At 42.4% G+C, this 19,170-nt stretch overlaps 1 protein-coding gene and 1 long non-coding RNA gene across 5 annotated transcripts in view; one reads left to right on the top strand and one right to left on the bottom strand.

Annotated features, from left to right (window-relative positions):
* rbfox3a (RNA binding fox-1 homolog 3a) overlaps positions 1–19,170 on the bottom strand; it is a 141,388-nt gene that overhangs the window by 91,405 nt on the left and 30,813 nt on the right. The window lies entirely within an intron of this gene.
* Positions 9,689–10,133, top strand: LOC119212998 (uncharacterized). The gene is made up of 3 exons (XR_005119867.2): positions 9,689–9,725; positions 9,801–9,857; positions 9,966–10,133. It is a non-coding gene; the product is annotated as an uncharacterized LOC119212998 (long non-coding RNA).

The raw sequence follows: 19,170 nt of genomic DNA on the forward strand, positions 1-19,170 counted from the left end.
CTGTAATAAAGGAGGAGTGAGATGCCTATTTAATCTCCATGCCATTCCCTAGTCTGCTCCCCAAAGCCTGCCTGTCACACACGCAATGTTTTATTACTCACACTAGAGAAAGGTTGGAGTGAAGGGTGGAAGACTTCAGATAAAATAACGGAACCAACCAAAGTTGGGGTCGACAACAAACCAAACAAACCTTTCTCTGCTGAACCCTCAGCTTTAGCTTTGTTTTGCCATGTATTTATATTAACTTAGGATCAGATCAATGAGGGCCGGACAGTTAACCTGCCTTCCTGATCTTCTGTTTTTCCTCTCCTTGGGCCTTTACCTCCCCCGTGTTTTTCCTCATTTACAAAATGAAAGCTTGTTATTTCATTTTTCTGTTATCACAACCTGTGTCTGACATGGATCAGGTTTCCTTTACTCAGAGGATTGATTGTCAGATCCCCAGCTCCACTACACAATGACAATGTGTCCTTGTGCAAGACACTCACCCCCAAATAGCTTCATATAGCTTAGCCTACGGTGTGTGAATGTTAGTCAGTCCTGATAGACAGGTGGAACTGTGTTAGATATCTCCTGTCTTCAGTGAGTCAATGAGTGTAAATGGGGGAATGATGACATGCGGTGTTATATCACTCTATGCTTGGAAGAGAAATACAAGTACAGTCAATGTACTTTATTTCTGTCCGCCTGCTCCCTGACCGTCATCTGCTTGTTCCTGTGTTCCACGGCTACCATGCCCCCGTGTGCCTGCCCTGACTAATGGGCACAGAGTGCACCAAAGTGCCCTGGAATGCTCTTTTTTTGTATTTCACCCATGGATATTGCCATCACACACACATGCCACCTAGGATGCTTGTCTACTCAGAAATTCCTCTGGCTGAAGGTGGCTTCCCACCTGCTCAATATCTTGCATAATGTGTTTTGAATAATGCAAATGCCTGAGCCGGCAGACGTTGGGTACAGCATGTTTCTCCATCCAAAAAGAGAATTTCAGGGTCACATTCTTAAGTGGGTACGTAGTATTTATGTAGAAGTAGAATGTGGGGTTGAAGTCTCTGATGGGTGTAGACATAAGCTCTGTCTCAAAGTCGCTAGGCTGCATCCTTAAGGAGGCATTCGTCAACCGCATACGTTACTTCCACGGCGACTCGGCTGCGACTTGCCTGTCCCATTTCGTCTGAATGCGGTCGAGGCACGCAGCCCTCCAGGAGTCGATTTGTAGGACACATTGGATCTATCCTTTGCGGCCCAGCATATCCCAGCATGCAGTGCGGACCAGCAAGGACTTAATTTATTCAGGACGGAGGCGAGTGATCCGACAGCACGGAAGAGTTCACTTCTAAACATAACACTAAGTAATAGAATTCACTCGAATATCTACCGATATAAATGTTATAACATAATGTATAATATAACATTTTACGTTATGATATCGCTTAAGTTATGTGACGTTGGTAACCAATGTCGTGTTTTTAAATTCACAGACTAGACTAGAACAAACTGCTACATAACGTTACCTCCGTCATGCTCAGCCCCTGACCCTGACTGCCCCTCACCTGAATACCTCCCTCGCCCCTGGTTCCATGTACTGTACTGTTCAATTTACAAACAGACATATATAACAAATAAACAACGAGCAGCTCACGTTACCGGGAGCCACTGTGCTGTTAGCGGCAGCTCGTCTCGCCGCATTAATAAATGTGTTTGCTGTTGTCGTTGTTATTGACAACATTAATAAAATCTCCTCTGCCTTAAGATCGCAATATTACTTTTAGCTGAAAGTAATTATAAATTAGTAAAGTGTTACATTAACCTATTCAATTTGAATTTAAAATAACTGGAAATCTCAGCCTGAAATATATCATGCTTCGGAGGAGAAGCGTATCTTTCTAAATTAAATGAAATGAGAAGAGGTTTATCTTTTTAAGGTTTTATGGCTTTTATTGTTAAGCGCAGCAGGTTGCTAGGCAACGGGAGCAGCAGAAGTCCCTCCATAGGGCAGACCATTCTATTCCAGAGACCGTTCGCTTCAGCCTACGCGGTTGTTGAAGGACCCAGCCCAGGTCTACGGCGATGGCTGCTGAGGGCTGCAGGCTACAAGGATGCAGGCTACAAGGATGCAGCCTAGCAACTTTGAGACACAGCTAGTGAGGTGAGGCCATGCCTCCGGCCTGTATGCTGTGTACGGACGTGGCTCTAGTCTGAAGCTTATTGAGATAAACCTGATTAGAAGTCACCTCACCGGATAAGGTAACCAAGCTGCCTTCAATCAAGAAATCACCCTGCAGTATATACCAGAGCTGGGACAAAGTCATTGTTATGCAAGTCACAGGTAAGTCTCAAGTCGTCGCCCTCGAGTCCCGAGTCAAGTCGAGTCAAAGATGAGGCAAGTCCCAAGTCGAGTCAAAAGTCAAAGCCAACAAGTCTCAAGTCGAGTCCAAAGTCTTACCATTTTAGTTTCGAGTCATTTCAAGTCCTCTTATTATAGTGGGGACGGGGAACCCTGGGTGATGGTGCGCTGCCTCACAGACCTAGACTACGTAGGGAAGGGAAGGGTAATGGTGGATCGACTGTGACTGTGTTATAGTACTTTAAAACGGACGTTGACATAATGTTGGCGAGGATTTCCATCGGAGTCTGAATCCGGGTTCAAAAATCCCGATTTTTGTAAGCATGAACGAGCTGTCTCGTTGATACGGTAAAATGCTAGTGAGTTACGGTACATTCGATAAGGTGCTCAGCATTCGTTCAAAACGTACCTTTCTTTGTGCAACTTCAGGTGTCGAAGTTGGACGTTGTGGCAGCTCCGTCTGTAATCTTCGACCCGCATGTTTTGCAAATAGCAACTTGTTTTTTGTCGACTACCTCGTAATTTTTTTGCCAAACGAAACCATCTTCGGTATCATTTTTCCAACTGGCGCTTCATTGGTTGTCTTGCAATGGGCCTGTTTAGATGCTGTCGAATCAGAACCAGGTGGCACTGCAGTGATTGGATGTCGTACAGGCAGCGCTCTCTGCATACAGGTGGCGCACATTTTTTGACAGATGCAGATAAACAGAGCGGCGCGGCGGTGTGAAAATGTTTTCCCCCAGTTTTCATGGGAAGTAGCAAGTCTTCTCGAGTCAAAAGGCTCGAGTCCAAGTGAAGTCACGAGTCATCGATGTTAAAGTCCAAGTCAAGTTGCAAGTCTTTGTACGTTTTGTCGAGTCGAGTCTGAAGTCATCAAATTCATGACTCGAGTCTGACTCGAGTCCAAGTCACATGACTCGAGTCCACACCTCTGGTATATACAACCCGGTTCGTCATCCACACGTCACCAGATCGTTGTCCAACCTACCTGGTACTGACCGTGCTTGGCTGCTCTTTGAAGAGTGTTTTTCAGCGACATAAGTTTATTGTTTGTCTGCCCACTTTTCCACTGACTCTGTATTTGTGTCCTTTCAGTTGTCCATTCTCCCGGTTCATCAGTCTATCTGCTGTTCCCTGCCTGGATTTCTGCATTTGGGTGTGCCACCACATACTATAACACATACTCTACATCACATCCAATCTTATATTCATTTTTTTTGCCAAGACCATTAATAAAGCGTAACGTTGGTATGTTTCTACCTGCACCACTATTTTCCCATGCTTTAATGTCTATGAATGATTACAAATCGGTCCAACCGGCAGCTGCTTAACGTGCTGCAATATAATTGCTTGGGGCAACTCTTCGGTCAATGCCCGTCCACTAAAAGGGCTTGATGTCTCCACTGTTCAGATTGTTATTATAAGTGAGTTCTTTATTTGGACCAACCACATGTGCTTTAGGACGAATGGGATGAGTTCACTGAAAAAACAAAATGCTTTGTCATGTTCTATGACCCCTGAAGAATTGAACTTTCTTCTTCCAATGCAGCATTCACAGTACGAATCAAATTTTCCCATTCAATGAGTGTGTCCAAACTTTCTACTGGCACTGGATAACTCCAATTTGAAGAAGCTACTATCAGAGCACAAAAAGCTTGTCTCTTCATAAATAATTTGTATAATAAAAGTATTATTTTGGCTCACTCTAAATCTCATTTGCCCAGTGACATTTACATGAAACGGAACATCTTTCCCCTGTGAGATGTGTCACTTTTCTCATAAAGAACTGTTCTTTAAACCCACTGTTACAACACATGCTATACTGTACATGTCATTGGGCTAATATTGTTGTAAATTCCAATATGTTTCCAGCGCATCTATTATCACTCATCCATTCATGTTATTATTGTGTTTCCTGGGACAGTGAATAGGCCAGAATAGAGAGGAAGAAAAACACTTCCTTAACTTGAAATATTCTGACAGTATAGTGTCCGTGTACTGGCCACTGGACACAATTATTAACTGCATGTGGCAGCTGTGCAAATAGAATCATGCTGGCCTTTTTAAAATATATTCTTTCTTAACTGAGAATCTTCTCCAGCTCAGTCGGCGTTATCTGCCCACTCCTCCTCTCTCAAAGCCAAGATTAGTCCTTAAGCGCCACTTCTCTCCTCCATCCTCTCGGCCTTTGTGATTTCTAGAGACTGTTATCACACTGAGGGGTGAACAAGACCAGAGGCATGGTGTGTCTTCTATTTGAACTCCCCAAACTCAGTAATGTCTTATTTGGAAGACTGGAATAGGAGGGGATTGGTGACTCCTGCTAATGTTGGCTCCGTCTAAGTAACTGAGACCGAAGGAGGAAAGTCTTCTGTCAAATAGTCCCATTAGAATGTGCCTGTAACGTTTCAAACTGGCCATAAATCAGAACTAAAAAAAGAGACCAGTTAATGACCAGAGCAGCAAAAGGTTAAATGCAAGTACAGATTAAAGGCTGCAAGGCTGTGTTTTGGAAACATTAGATTAAAATGATCTTTGCATCTCAGAATGCAAATCCAATATGCAAAGTGATCCTGTCTGTTCAGATTCCACTCAAGGCCTGTGTTTAGACGGCCCTTCATATTTTCTACAGCAGGACAATGTTTGTTTTTTCCAAACCCAATGTAGTGAAGTATCCAAAATACCCCCAAAAATGTGCTACGGCTCACACGCTCACACAGATACACATAGTCAGTGCCCAGAGAGGAGAGAAGGTCACACTTTAATTGAGTGTGCATGTTGCAGTATGTGAGTGTGTGTGTGTTGGAAGGTGGGGTGGCTTATCACTACGGGGCTAAAAGGACTCCAGGCTCAGGAGTGCTGAGATGGGCAGGAAGGTTTTCATTTTCATTCATACTAATTTCACATACTCTTCTGTCTGTATATAGTGACCCGTGCAAAAATATATGCTTATACGTGTAAGTCTCTACATCCTCAAATCACAGCTTACTAATGACCAATGAGAGAATCCACCCTCCTCTCTTTTTTCATCCATCTCTCCTCTCATTCTTTCCTCACCAGCTCATGATTTATCATGTCAGATGTTAATATCCCTAAAGGTCATACAGAGTCATAAAAGAGGAAATATGCTGTGTTCAACTTTTTTTGCACATTTTTCTTTGCCGCCTTTCACCCCCCACTAACCTTATCTCTGTGTGTGTTTGTGTTGGGGGGGACGGCTACTGTTACCACAGCAATCCTTAGAGGATGATTGATAACAACAATAACAGGAGCTGGCGGTCGGCACAGGAAGTGCAGCATATTTTTCCTATTGCATACACTCACGCACATACAGACATACACGCATACACAGACTCACGTTTGTGAATAAGGGAATGGATGGAATAAGTAAATGAAAAAACGAGACAAGAGTAGTTCCTATTCCAAAACATTAGTAAACGTCATGCATTCAATGCTCAGCTCACTCCCGGTGCTCTGTGAGAATTATCACCTCCATACAACACGATCCTCCACCCTTGCTGTAGAGGTTCTGACCAGCTGAGTGGAGCCAAAGGATGAAATGTTTTTTTCTGACCACTAGGGGGTGACTCTTCTGGTCCTTTAGACTTCTATGAGAAAATGGCTCAACTTCTTTCTTGATTTATTCCCTCAGTAAACATTGTAAACATGGGTTTATGGTTCAGCTTTGAGTCTTCACCAATGCAGCTTGATGTTCATTTAGTATATTATGGTCCATTTAGAGTCCGAAAGACTACAGCCTGCCCCCCAAAGCGCCAAGTCTGGAAAGTCTGGAAGTGTTTTGGGGTGTTTACAAATGTCAACTCTTCACTGCGCACAGCAGTGCCGTCCAGATGGGCACACACAGACACATGCGAGCACACACAGGTGAGCACGCTTTCACTAGCGGACAGTGAGCGTTCGTCACCACAGTCCGTCCGCACCGAGGGGGGTGGTTCGAAGTATATAGCAGGGCTGCGCTACACAGTGTAGACATATGGCTTCTATACTACACTCATTCACACATTTCAATCATGGTCAATTCTGTTCATTGGTCCTTGATAGTGACAGCCAAATCGCCTATTACATTAGTCCGCAAACAAGTGGGTGACGTCGCCATGACTACACTCCGACTGTGGGAGAGTGGAGAGGATGTCGTCCTACCAATCAGAGGATGGCGGTTAAATCCCAGGTCTGTCTACCGTGCATGCTAATGTGTCCTTGGGCTGTAGCTAGGACTACTGTGTGGGAATGCTGTGAATACTAGTTACTAATGGGCAGGTGATACTGTGTATGGTAGCTGCTGTCATCAGTGTGAGAAAGTGTGAATGATGACATGAAGTGCTTTGAGTGGTCGGAAGACTAGAAAAGTGCAACACAAGTACACTCTATCTACCATTTTACAGACTACCCAGGTAGCTAGCGGACTCAGCCATATTGCGGCTGAACCGGTTCTGGCCTGTTGATGGCTGCAGAATCTGGGCCCAATATGGCTTCATAGAATGGCTGCCAGACCTGGGCTGAATCTGTCATTATAACAACGGTCCTAAACTAGTTGAGACATGGAAGCCATGTTTATTGGCCACCAGCTATGAAACCGGTTCTGGCCTGTTGATGGCTGCAGAATCTGGGCCCAATCTGGCTTCATAGAAACGGCCCTATTCAGGCTAAGACATGGCATCTGGAATTATTGCCCACCAGCACTGAACAGGTTGTGGCCCATTAATGGCTGCCAAACCTAGGTCAGATCTGGCATTACAGAATCAGGCCTATTCAGACTGAGACATGTTGAGAGAAAGAAAATTGGTTGTCTGTTGGTTGTTTAGGAACATAGACAGCAGATTTTGTATTTGTCAGTACAGGGTGGACTGTTCTCGAATCTAAGATGACCGTGGATGGCAGCCTCGATGTTGCTGTCTCTTTATTTTTTAAGCTTTTAGCAGTTTTTAGCTCTCAGCTCTCTGGTTGCATTCACCAGGGGAAAACTTTTGAACACTCATGCAAGCTTTGAACTTAACTTAGAAGAGTATTTAGCCCGCTAGCCCCAGTGCTTTAAGGTTCAAATCACAGGAGTCTGGCTGCCACATTGCTAGCCAGCACGAGCCCACCTGTTTACCCTGCCGGGATCTTTCCATCTGGTTAGCAGACCTGTAAGGGTTGTCAGGCTAACCGGCTGGAAGGCTGGCCCGATCCTGGACGAGCCGGCAACTGGACGTGGGCCGACCTGTTTCTTTTGTAGTGCCGGGTTCGGGCCGCAAATTCCAAATTCATTTATTTTAATTTGGGCCCTCATTAAATGAAACTTGATGTCACACTGGGGGGGGGGCAATACATGTTTGATGTATTGCAGTTGCCTTGCGATAACCAGCCCTTGACAACACATGCTGTTGCACAACCCTTCACTAATTTTCACCATTTGTGGTTGTGTGAATGCAAAGCCTGTCTAAGCATGAGATGAAAATAACTAACTTCATACATCAATTCATCAGTATATCTGTAGAATAAATGTGTTCATTGCACTCCCCACCGCCCTAGATTCAGGGAAATGAGGGCTGCTGCTAAACAACCTTTTTCGGCGCAAGAGCGCTGTAGGCTGCCCACAGCTCTCCAAATGAAGAGCTTTCTCTCGCAAATGCATTTCAGCTAACATCAAACACATGGAGAGTCGATGAGTCTGGCTCATTTACATCAATACACTGCATATGTACCTCAGAATACATTTGTACATTTTTGCTCAGAACAAGCATTATTCCTCACAAATTTATGGATGTAAGACATTGTGGAGTGGACTGCTTCAAAGATATGCAGAATCATATTTCATGCAACGGGTTAGGGCTCTTAAATATGAAGAGGATGGGGGGGTTGTTGAATTTGCATGGATGTCCTTTCACCCATTCATTCCCCATTACATTTTATCATATATGTATATGTCCTCCGCTGCATACTTACATAGACGTGAGGCTGAGGGAGAAGGAGCAAACCTGACCATCATGAATAAGATATTAAAAAGAAGCACGAGTCTGTGGAGCGCTGTGGCAGCAAATGAACGACACTGTTAATAAAAGCACATTAAGAAAGACCTCAAGGAGGAAACAGAAGCAAGATGAAGAAAATGTGACACAAGGACTTATCTCTGAAAACTCAAATCTAATCCACTTCCTAACAGAACACCAAAGAAAGGGGCCTCTAAAGCAGTGGTTCTCAACTGGTCTGGCTCCGGGACCCACCATCGCCCCGTAATGACAAGCCGTGACCCAAATCGCAAATCGATCGGTCAACAGGGGGGGGGGGGGTGCTAGCGGGCGGGAGGGTGCTAGCGGTGTCGACGGGGGGCTGCTAGCGGTGTCAAAGGGGGTGGGGGGGGGGGGGGGGGGGATTGCTAGCGGTTTTCTTTTGCGGTGCCAGTCTTATCTTTTCCCGTTCTAATTGCCGCGCTTGACTGAAAACATGGACGGACGAGCCGGCAAAAGACCCGACACTCCGCTGCATTTAGATTTAATTTAAATTTTCACATGCAACGGCCCGCGACCCACTAAAAACGGGACCCACCAGTTGAGAATCACTGCTCTAAAGCATGGGTAAGAATTTACATAGGCTGTGAGCAAACTCACACACACACACACACACACACACACACACACACTCTCTAATAGTGTGGGTTGGAGAGGAGAAGTACTGATCATTCTTGATGAGATGGAAAAGAGAGACAAATAAAAGAAAGACAGAACATACCCCAAATATTCTAGTAAAACAAACAGAATTATGAACATTATTGTGTTTAAAAAAGGCTGAAACGGCAGAAGAGTGCCTGGATCAAGACACTGTGATATTCCTCCTTCTCCTGCTCTACATCTTCTCCGTTAATCTCAATGAGCTTCGCTGGGCCATGTCATCAGGATGAACAGTACAGTAGGTGTGTGGAGCGCTGCCCTCCACTGCAAAGCAGAAACATTACTTCATTTGCATCAATCAGTTATTCATCAGTGAACACCTTTTATTTATTACTCATTTATTACTATTACTTACTAAAATGTCAACATCTACACCACCTCTTGTCCAGTTCATCATTCTCCCCAACACCCTGGGAGGGTGTCTCTATGGGTGTTCATATCCTGTCTTATTGTAGTTTCATGCCTCTCATTTCCCTGGGTTAACTTCACTTCCTGCCCTGGTGTGTTTCCCTTGTGAGTGTGATTGGCTTTGTGTCACAGATTGTCTCTTCCTGTGTCCAATTGTAGGAAAACAGCGGATATGTGCATGTGGTCATGTGACCGGTTGCCAATCAGGGAGTGATAAAAAGCTCACCAGGTGTAGTCATTAGTCACTTTCGTCTCTCACTGAGCGCACTGCGGTTGTGTGGTTTCTCCTGATTCCCCAGGTATGAAAATGTTTGGCTGCGGTACTTTTGGGAGCAAGCACAGCTTAAGTTTGATTTGATTTTTGGTCCCACTAGGTTGATAGCCAGGCACAAGTTCCTGTCCTTCACGGAGTGAACTGGGGCAGATTGACGGTAATGCCTATCAGCTGTTTTAGCCATATGTGGTAGCAATTAATGTTTTGACTAAACGTTACCTACCTTTTATAGAATGTCTTTCAATTTGTATTTTCTTTGTTTCAGTTAACCACTGATAAATGAGCTGCTGTGGCTGTAGAGCTCTGGAATGCAAAGGACCCCCTTTGCAAGAACACAAACTCCTGTTTTCTTTATTTACTGATATTTTACTATTTTGTTTTTGTGGTTATTTGCCTTGGTTGATTATTTTCTTGTGATTTTATTCATAAGTATTTTTTTATATACTTTTTATGGAAGTTTTGACATGGGTTTCTCTCCTCAATTCATGTATGCTCACAGCTTGATGTATGCTCAGTGTTGACACACTGCTTCCTCCTGGTGAGACTGCACTGGGTGACACTGTCACGGTGTGCAGTGTTGGGAAAGTTCACTTTCTACATGAACTAGTTCAAAGTTCAGTTCACATATTTTAAAATGAACTAGTTCAGTTCATAATTCAAACTTCAAAATATTTGAACTAAGTTCACAGTTCCAACTAGTTGAGTTCTTTTTTCCATATGTTGCTGCAAGCTATTATTTTTCAAAATGATTGCCACAGCCCATATACACCGGCCACTTTATTAGGTACACCTGTCCAACTGCTCGTTAACACTTAATTTCTAAGCAGCCAATCACATGGCGGCAACTCAGTGCATTTAGGCATGTAGACATTGTCAAGACAATCTCCTGCAGTTCAAACCGAGCATCAGTATGGGGAAGAAAGGTGATTTGAGTGACTTTGAACGTGGCATGATTGTTGGTGCCAGAAGGGCTTGTCTGAGTATTTCAGAAACTGCTAATCTACTGGGATTTTCACGCACAACCATCTCTAGGGTTTACAGAGAATGGTCCGAAAAAGAAAAAACATCCAGTGAGCGGCAGTTCTGTGGGCGGAAATGCCTTGTTGATGCCAGAGGTCAGAGGAGAATGGCCAGACTGGTTCGAGCCAATAGAAGGGCAACAGTGACTCAAATAACCACCCGTTACAACCAAGGTGGGCATAAGAGCATCTCTGAACGCACAGTACGTCGAACTTTGAGGCAGATGGGCTACAGCAGCAGAAGACCACACCGGGTGCCACTCCTTTCAGCTAAGAACAGGAAACTGAGGCTACAATTTGCACAAGCTCATCGAAATTGGACAATAGAAGATTGGAAAAACGTTGCCTGGTCTGATGAGTCTTGATTTCTGCTGCGACATTCGGATGGTAGGGTCAGAATTTGGCGTCTACAACATGAAAGCATGGATCCATCCTGCCTTGTATCAACGGTTCAGGCTGGTGGTGGTGGTGTCATGGTGTGGGGAATATTTTCTTGGCACTCTTTGGGCCCCTTGGTACCAATTGAGCATCGTTGCAACGCCACAGCCTACCTGAGTATTGTTGCTGACCATGTCCATCCCTTTATGACCACAATGTACCCAACTTCTGATGGCTACTTTCAGCAGGATAAAGCGCCATGTCATAAAGCTGGAATCATCTCAGACTGGTTTCTTGAACATGACAATGAGTTCGCTGTACTCAAATGGCCTCCACAATCACCAGATCTCAATCCAATAGAGCATCTTTGGGATGTGGTGGAACGGGAGATTCGCATCATGGATGTGCAGCCGACAAATCTGCGGCAACTGTGTGATGCCATCATGTCAATATGGACCAAACTCCCTGAGGAATGCTTCCAGCACCTTGTTGAATCTATGCCACGAAGAATTGAGGCAGTTCTGAAGGCAAAAGGGGGTCCAACCCGTTACTAGCATGGGGTACCTAATAAAGTGGCCGGTGAGTGTAGAACCACAGACAGCAATTATTTTATCAGTTTTAACACTGAAGCTATGGATCAGATTTAATCTTCATATCCAATTTTGACTCCTTATCCAACCAGGGTTTACATTAGCATTGAGGGGACAACATTTCCCCATTGTTGCTTAATGCAATGTTGCTGTCCATTCACTCCACACTAGCAGCAGCTGCAGCGTTCACCCCTACATGACATTCTCTAACACATGCTGCTTGAATGGTCTTTTTTAAGTAAGGAATTATTAAAAGAAAAACACAACAGTAATCATTAAGGTGCAAATGTTTGCAAAGAAAGGTCAGATTCCTCCCATCCTCACCGACCTTGTCAGTAACTTCATAAAACTAATTTAAATTATTATACGCAGCTTTTTTGATCACGCAAGCGGCGGTGCGACACTGGTGGCTGGTGTTGCCAGGGTGTTTTTTCCGCTATTTATTAAGGAGCGTTTACGGTGTTTTCTATAGAAATCTGGCACCCCATTGAATGATGTTAACCTGAAAGAACGTGCTGTTCATAGACACCAGAATGAACGAGTTCACAGTAACGTTCATCGGGCATTAATACAGTACGTTCAGTTCACGATTGCCCTAAATATGAACGAGTTCATAAACTATCGTTCAATGAACACGTTCAGGCACAACACTGACGGTGTGTATGTAGCCTCGACACTATAGATTTTGTAGCGACTTGCATGATATTTTGTAGTGGATCTAAGTTGTTTTATTCTACCAAATGGCTATTTTAAATGGAAAACTGTTAAACTTTTTGTAATAAAACCAAACTTATTTACGTACAATATTTGCCTCCATAAATTGTCCCGGTTAGGGGAAAACCAGAGTTAGTCACACAACGCACTAATTAATATAGTAAGGGTTCCTTCTAACCCTCAAAATGAGGTGGCATTGTCAGGTTTGAAGGGTTATATGCAGCTCTGGCACTACACAATCATCTGCACTTTCCCAGTGTATTTAAGCTATGCGTGTCCCGTTTTGGTTTCAATGTCATTGATCAATGTCAGTGAGTTGTTGCTGTCTTTTTGTATCGTTTTGGATTACTTTGTATTTTGGTCCTCATTTGCCTGTAAGCTTTTTCTAATGTAGATTTTGTGTCTGGAAAACAGCCAGTCCGTGTTTGGGTCCTACTTCCCCTGTGCCAGTAGTCCCTTCAACCCACTGAAAAGACAATGACATCTTTCTAAAGTCAGTAGAATATACGTTAATAGAATTCTAAGGGGGATTGTGCTCCGCAGTGGGAGAGTTCTAATTGATTGATTATCGATTTTATTTTTGGATTATCAGAAAAAAAGCTAAAATATCTGATGGGCAATGCGTGGGAGTCAGAACAGGTGTTTAACACATTGTCCAAGATGTAAGAACAAAAATTAATTTCATTTATTGATTTATTTTGCAGGGGCAATGCACATTAATCAAAAAGTGTGCTGTAATGAGCCAGAGTTACCTAGAGAGGCTATTTTGGCAATCTGCTGTCCCTGGCCAGATGTTTTTAAGGCCGTCTAAACAAAAAAACATTAAAAATCACAAAAAAATGTATTTGATGAAATGTAATGGATTTGTATTCAATGACCAAATAAAATAATAAATAAATAAAGTTCAACAAACAACCTGATTCAGTGGTCATCACAAGACATGTATTTATTATCTGTATGTACACCTGCACAAACACTACCTTGGAACAGATAAAGTTAATACTTTAAGTTAATAATAATACTAGTTGAAATAAAGTGTAAATGAAAATATAGCCTTATAATCTAATTTAGCAGTCAATATTATTAAATCACGGAACCAGCAGTTCCTCTTCATATCTTCTTCACATGAGAACACGTGATTGTCTCACGCCCACATCCACAGCAGCAGGCAGAACAAGCTCCTCAGCTTTGGTGAAAGGTTTCTGTCATTGTGCCACACATCTGGCTACGAGGCAGCTGGCTTTCAAGTCAGATTTAGTCTTCATTCAGTGAGATGACGGACTTCTTCTGCATCTGTGGCCCATTTTTCTTTCTTTAAAAAAAATCCAGGGTTGGATCTTTGGTTTCCATATGGCGCATTCATTTGGAAGGCTTCAATGCTTCGTTGGAGATCATTATGCTGTGTTCAAATAGGGCGCCGTTCGTAAAATGTTGCACGTTCTAAAATCCTGCGCAGTTTTGCAACATTTAGCATTATATTAAAAAAGCAATATTCGTATGTCACTTTTTTAAACATTTAGAGGAATTCATGTAAATACATGCAATAACTTTTCCAAGGATTATGTTTGGCAGTAACACAAAGTTGAAAATAATATAAATGTTTCATCTAAATGTAAATGTTAAATGTTATATATAAATTAGGGCCGGGACTCGATTAAAAATATTAATCTAATTAATTAGAGGCTTTGTAATTAATTAATCGAAATTAATCGCATATATTATACATACAAATATTTGACCTGAGAACAGTGAGAAGTCATTTTTTTCACATGGATTTTTATTTTTGTTCAACCAATTCCAGTGTAGCAATAGCATATTTAGAAATATAGTACTTTCAGAAATTCAGGTAGCCTATAGGTAAGTAGACCTTCTGTAAACTATGTTTTTTTAAGTAGACCAATACTTTCATGTACTTTCAAGTACATTCAGAACATTGGTTATTTTTTCAGACATGGACGTGGACCCTGGTCCTTAAACCAGTCATCTGGTGCAGTGTGGGTTGGGTGTGGGTCCTTGTACTCGTAGTTGGGCTAACGTCCACGCTAGCTGCTAATTGTTTTGCGTTGAGGTGATACTTGAGGCTCGATGTGAATTCCTTGTTGCATAGCTTGCACACATTGGTGCTCCAGTATAATCGGTCCTTCGAAATTCATCCAGTGAGAAACGTTCCGCGATGCAAAAAATAAGTGTAAAAATGCGTAAAAATGTTTAATGTGTTATTTTCTGTGTAATTAATTAATCTTAATTCACATTGTAATTAATTAATTGTAATTATTGCGCTAAAGTCCCGGCCCTAATATAAATGTTAAATGTAAATGCTATACATGACGACTGAATAAAACAATATTTACGGTAATTCATGCAGCAAGCCAAGATGGCAAGTCCGAATTAGTTCTTATTATAGAGCAAATAAACTAATTTTAGGTATGGTCGGCGATGGTCCGTTTGACGGAGCGGAGGGCACGATCGTGGATGGTCCAGTAGACAAGGGTTGCGCAACCATCCGCGGCCGTTCCCTACCCCCGTTGGCCGGACCATCCACAGCCGTTCCGCACCCTACAAAAAAACAAACAATTTCTCAAGAGGTACGTGTTATAGATATGCAGAGTTATAGATATGCTGAGCATGGACTATCGTCATCTTAGAGCATGAATATTGAGAAGCCTACCCATTGATTATATGTATATATACATATATATTTTTCAGCTTCTGAACAGCAGAACATAATTTGGCCTCACCTAGAGTTTGTCCCTAAATCAAACCATCGTGCCAACAGCACCAGACAAAATAACAATACATTCTTAATTGATTAATTGACACAAAAAGAGGTTTGTCATTTCAAATAGTTGTTCTTTTTGTCTGATGTATAAAATAGTTTTTCTTTTTTAAGTCTGAGTCCATAATATAGTGAGGGAAAGGATTCAGACTCAAAGAAGCAATGCTTTGTGAGCCCTAGATGCATTGTGGGAATGTGCACCAGCTGTTTTAATGCTCTTTCAAATCGAGTGACCACTAATTAAAAGTATTTTCCCACACATCCATCATCTTCGAAATGCAATCCATCACATCCAAAAGGCAAAGAACAGTCATTAACGTGTTGCTTTTTCATTGCATGAGAAATGTTTGTCAAAGCCAACAAGGTTCAGACGTTACATGTTTCACTTGATGAGTGGGAGGGTACATCTGTCCACTTCTTTCGTGATCAGAGCCAGGGCCGGGTCTAGACAGGCATGTATGAGGGGGCAGCCACAAATCTTGAGGGGGCATTGTGCTCCAGCACCTAGCTCCAGCACCTAGTTTGAGGGGGCACAACATTTATTTGAGGGGGCCAGGACCCCTCTTGCCCCTGCCTAGACCCGGCCCTGATCAGAGCTCCAGATGATATTGTCAGATCGTCTACAAAAGATGAACACAACATTATGTGTCCCATGAAAAAGAATGGAAGGGGTCAAAGCACACACCATTATGACTAGAACACACACACACAGACAGGTTATCCTATTTATCAACAATCATAATCTAAGAAAATAGACCGTTTAACACACACACACACACACCACATTACTAATGCCTTTAATATTATTATTATTACAATTGAGTTAACAACAATTATTTTCATTTGTTCAGTTTGTTGCTCACTGGCTCTGAATAGATAAACAGACAAACTTGGGCAACGGGACGGGCCGGGAGGTGTTGAGGGGGATCATAATCTAAGAAAATAGACCGTTTAGCACACACACACACACACAGGCACAGATTGTAAAGCTTCCCTCTGGTCTCTTGGTTTTTTGTGTGACACTCCGTGGTGGTAACATTTGTCAGACCTCAAAGCCGCTCAATGGAAAATGGATTCATTTTAATGGCTTGAGTAATTTGAAACAAGAAAAAGCAGCCTTAGATTGTCAAAGCGGGTTTAGGAGAGGGACAATGGGTAAATGAATAAACACTAGTAAGCACCCATCTATCTCTGTGTTTCCCTGCTGTGGTAATCACCATCACCCCGGCCCTCACACACACCCACACACACGCACCACACAATGCTTTTAATATAATTATTATTATTACAATTGAGTTAACAACAATTATTTTCATTTTGAAGTTTGTTGCTCACTGGCTCTGAATAGATAAACAGACAAACTTGGGCAACGGGACGGGCGGGGAGGTGTTGAGGGGGGAACGTCATCACACATGTCAACCAATGAGAGCATTTGGAGGCGTGCCTAAAAGTGCTGCAGTGCTCAGAAGAATCAAAACGGAAACAAACTGGCGGAGAAATAGAGGAAGGTAGTGGACTCTTACGTAGACATTTTCATTTTGAATCTCATCCAGATCGCAGAATTGATCCTGCACAGTGAATTCCAGCTGAGTCCTTAGTACTGGACCAATTCACTCTAACAAGGTCACGTTCTGCTGAAAAATATTATTAATAGACAGATTATTGATAGATACATGTTTCTGCTGCTCCCTGATGAAAGAAACATGTATATGCTGGTACAGAAGAAGAAGAAAACAGATGCAGAAATGTTAACTTGCCTGTCACAATTATGATTGTAGAGGTAACTTGTTTTTCTATAATAATCCAGATAATGCCCTGGCAGGTGGTTTAACTACCACCTGCAAGCAGCTACATACAAGAATACAGAGGTGCCAAGTAACAAAGTACAAATACTTTGGGGTATCGATACTGGAGTATTTATTTTTCAGATTACTTTTTACTTCTACTTCTTACATTTTCACGCAAATACCTGTACTTTCTATTCCTTACATTTAAAAATAGCCTTGTTACTCCTATTTCATTTTGGCTCGTTTTGCGGCTTGTCATCGTTTCAAAACACTCCAAAAAAACAGATAAATCATGCCATCTGGATTGAGTGAATTTTATTGTGGTTGGTTGAGTAAGCATAAACATTTACCATCTCAGTTGGTATTCAGCGACATGAACTGTACATGTTTTTTTCTAACTTTATTGAGAATCTGACACAACACAGCAACCTGCAAGTAGCGCAGCTTCTTACAAATTAAGAGTTTGTTTGTTTTTCCCCTTACAATACTTCTTAGTAGTTTTGAAATCAGTACTTAACCAGTATACTTAAGTAAAAAGCTTGAGTTGATACTTACTTATTTTTAAACCCTAGTATCTATTGTTTTGACTCAGAGCGTCATAGTGGAGCAGTTCCCCTCCCTGCCTGAGGGGGCTGCTGTGTGTTTTGCCTTGCTCTGTCTCTTTTCCTTTTGCAGGTGATTGGATGTCGGTGAATAAGAAGGATCCTGTGGGAGCCAGCAGGCCTCTCTTGTTGCCTGTCTCTCCAGCTTCCAACCGGGAGCCCTGCTGCACCTCATGGACTTTTGGGGTGGTGGGGGGGTTTAGCAAGGAGGTCGGTAGGGGTGAGAAGCCTTTGTTTGTTTGTTCATGTTTTCTCCTGTTTTTGGGTAGGGAGTTAGGTAAGACACCTGTATTTTTGTTTGTTTCTTTATGTGTCCTAGGGAAGGTAGGGGGACCTGCACATATTGTTTTGTTTGTTGTTTTAGGCCATGCTCACCCTGAAATCTATGACCTTGAACCAAAATAAATACCCCAAAACGAGAAAGCGGTGGCCTTTGTCTTGGTCTTAATTACGGCATTATTTAATTACATGCTACTTCCGGCTCCCCTAGGCCGGGCGTAACACTATACTTCTACGTGAGTAATGAATGTGATTACTTTTGACACCTCTGCAAGTATATGTGTGTGTCTGTGTGTGTGAAAGTATTTTTATGAAAAACATTTTTTTTTCAATGTTAAGCACAATAAAATCAATTAACACATTCAATACAGCATTAAAACTCTTTTGACCCATATGTATTTGTGTGTGTACCACCTTTATCAATAGGGTGTTACTGACAAATGAAAATATCTGGATTCATGTTCATGAGAGGTCAACCAGGTGCACGGTGGGCTGTTCAATATGCTCCAGTGTGTCATAACCATGTATGGGTCTTCACTCTTTTTTTCTTTTTCCAAAGAAAAGGCTTCTTTTGTACTGATATAACACACTCCCTTCAGTAAAGGTACAGTGGAAGTGCTTGTGTCAGCAAACTACAGCAGACCAACACAAACATTTACACACACACTGGACAGACAAGTGTGATGAACTGAGAAGGAGCACCTACTACTTTAACAACGTGAAACTGATGACTAAAATACTTTAGAAAATGCTTTTGGTGTGGCTGGTAGAGAGAGACACACACATACACACACACACCTTCACTTATTTTCTCCTTTCTCCTCCCATTCACCTTTGTGAAAGCCCTCTAATGGATACACTGACTGGATTCAATAGGAATAGGCCAACAGGTGTGCACCATGAAAACCATTGTGTTGCGAAAGAATCAATCGCCGTTTTCCAGTGTACTTCCATTCATCCACAAAAAGCCTGGAAGCAATTTAAAAATGGAAATGCTACTTGACTTCAAGTGGAGAAGGGAGAGTGGAACCTATTAATCTGGTGCTGCTGTGTTAAGGTATCTCCTTTGGCAGATACACATACCCGGCTTTGAACTGATGTTATGGATGTGTTTGTGTGTGTGTGTGTGACTCCTTCTACGACATCTTTTTTGAAAACCAATTACAGTTGGAAACCTTTGGTCCAATTCCTTCAGAGTAAAAAGGGCCGTGAACGGAGATAGTATAACTAGTTTAAACAGCATATTTATTGCCTCTGCTTGGTTGTCAACATGGAGACCACGTTGAGACAACATGGAGACACCATACATACACGAACCATGTTGT

This window comes from Pungitius pungitius, chromosome 21, assembly GCF_949316345.1.
Source record: "Pungitius pungitius chromosome 21, fPunPun2.1, whole genome shotgun sequence".
In the NCBI taxonomy this organism is placed as follows: Eukaryota; Metazoa; Chordata; class Actinopteri; order Perciformes; family Gasterosteidae; genus Pungitius; species Pungitius pungitius.